This window comes from Nansenia antarctica, assembly GCF_963989245.1.
Source record: "Nansenia antarctica genome assembly, chromosome: 17".
NCBI lineage: Eukaryota > Metazoa > Chordata > Actinopteri > Argentiniformes > Microstomatidae > Nansenia > Nansenia antarctica.
The window spans coordinates 25,326,367-25,328,866 of NC_137687.1; the positions used below are offsets into that span (position 1 = coordinate 25,326,367).

General features: G+C 44.3%; 1 protein-coding gene across 1 annotated transcript in view; it reads left to right on the plus strand.

Moving 5' to 3' along the window:
- zmat3 (zinc finger, matrin-type 3) overlaps positions 1 to 2,500 on the plus strand; it is a gene marked incomplete at both ends in the record, with an annotated part of 17,062 nt that overhangs the window by 7,990 nt on the left and 6,572 nt on the right. The gene's annotated exons all lie outside the window — the stretch shown is intronic.

Below are 2,500 nucleotides of genomic sequence, written 5' to 3' on the forward strand. Positions count from 1 at the left end.
TGATTACAAGAGTTGGTTACAAGAGTTGGTTACAAGCAGCACGTTGAGGAGTTTTAGATAAGAATGACAGGGAGGATACCACTCCGCAGTGTCGGACAACAGATAGGTCAGTCACGGCGGCTGGAGAAGAGGGTTTGACGCCGGCTGTCTTAAAGGCGGCCGGGACAGAGCCAGCGGTCAGGGAGGAATTGATGAGGGAGGAAAGGGAGGATGTCACTCGAGATGGATAGGTGAAGGGATGGGATTGAGAGGGTTGGTCGTTGCCCAATTGGATGAGTTGACGTTGACGTTTTAGGACATCATCAGAGGAGAGAAAGGAAAGTGATGATCAGGTGTTTACTGGGGTGCCACAGCTCCCAAAAGTTCTTTGACGAGAACTTGAATATTCATTTGTTATACGATAGGGCCTTTTCAGCCGCAGCCCCGTCCCTCTGGAACGCCCTCCCCAACCACATCAGACAGGCCAACCCCCTCCCAACATTTAAACAGGCCCTCAAAACCCACCTCTTCAAGCTCGCCTTCACCAGTTAACCCTCTCCCCCTCCCCTTCCCATGTGTCCCCAGCACTACCTTCATTAGACCCCTATACTTTCTTGTGTTTACCTTTTTGTTTCTTTTTATTATTACTACTCGATCTTTTCAGTTTGTAAAGCGTCTTTGAGTGTCTAGAAAAGCGCTATATAAGTCTAATGTATTATTATTATTATTATTATATTATTATTATTATTATTATTATAAGACGCTGGTCTTAAAAAGACTTAAAGTCTAAAATCCAACATTCAAATTTATAATACCTAAAAAGGCCGCAAATGTCAGTTATTCGGTCTAAAAATTAGGTGCTAGGTCTTAAAAATGTTATCCTGCAAGGAAATCAGTCCGACCACATCTATTTACGCGGAAATTAATCAAGCTGACAAAAAGCTAAAATTCTATTCAAAGAGGTCTAAAAAAAGGTCTAAAAAAGGTCTTAAAGGTGACTTGTTGAAACTTGTAGGAACCCTGACATATACTGAAAAGAGGTTCTAAAACGTGTGTGTGTGGAGAAGACAGTTTCTCACTGATCTTAGTCCTGTGACACTTCTCCCTCTCACCCTGGGGTCATGGTTGTCGACATTCCCCACCCGTCTTATGTTCTCAAGACACAGCTTCTGATGCCCTACTTAGTAACACATTACACAGCCAGTATTATCTGTCCCTGAGAACCCCCCCCACACACACACACACACACACCCAGCTGCCCCAAGGGACAGAACGGTGATATACGTATAAGAAACCTTCTATGACATGTTAACACATACAGCAGCAAGAAGCAATATGAATATGAATGGAAGTTCAATAAGAGGTCAAAACTGATCTATTCACAGGACCAGTTCTTCACTTTTAGATTCCTTCAGATGGATGAATGGATGTATAGAGGGATGGATGGAAGGATGGATGGATGTATAGAGGGATGGATGGATGTATAGAGGGATGGATGGAAGGATGGATGGATGTATAGAGGGATGGATGGAAGGATGGATGGATGTATAGAGGGATGGATGGAAGGATGGATGGATGTATAGAGGGATGGATGGAAGGATGGATGGATGTATAGTGGGGAGAACAAGTATTTGATACACTGCTGATTTTGCACGTTTTCCCACTTAGAAAGAATGTAGAGGTCTGTAATTTTTATCATAGGTACACTTCAACTGTGAGAGACAGAATCTAAAACAAAAATCCAGAAAATCAAATTGTATGATTTTAAAGTAATTAATTTACATTCTATTGCATGAAATAAGTATTTGATACATCAGAAAAACAGAACTTAATATTTGGTAAAGAAACCGTTGTTTGCAATTACAGAGATCAGACGTTTCCTGTAGTTCTTGACCAGGTTTGCACACACTGCAGCAGGGATTTGGGCCCACTCCTCCATACAGATCTTCTCCAGATCCTTCAGGTTTCGGAGCTGTCGCTGGGCAACACGGACTTTCAGCTCCCTCCAAAGATTTTCTATTGGGTTCAGGTCTGGAGACTGGCTAGGCCACTCCAGGACCTTGAGATGCTTCTTACGGAGCCACTCCTTAGTTGCCCTGGCTATGTGTTTCGGGTCGTTGCAATGCTGGAAGACCCAGCCACGACCCATCTTCAATGCTCTTACTGAGGGAAGGAGGTTATTGGCCAAGATCTCGCGATACTTGGCCCCATCCATCCTCCCCTCAATACGGTGCATTCGTCCTGTCCCCTTTGCAGAAAAGCATCCCCAAAGAATGATGTTTCCACCTCCATGCTTCACGGTTGGGATGGTGTTCTTGGGGTTGTACTCATCCTTCTTCTTCCTCCAAACACGGCGAGTGGAGTTTATGCCAAAAAGCTCTATTTTGGTCTCATCAGACCACATGACCTTCTCCCATTCCTCCTCTGGATCATCCAGATGATCATTGGCAAACCTCAGACGGGCCTGGACATGCGCTGGCTTGAGCAGGGGGACCATGTACAGGATTTTAATCCCTGACGG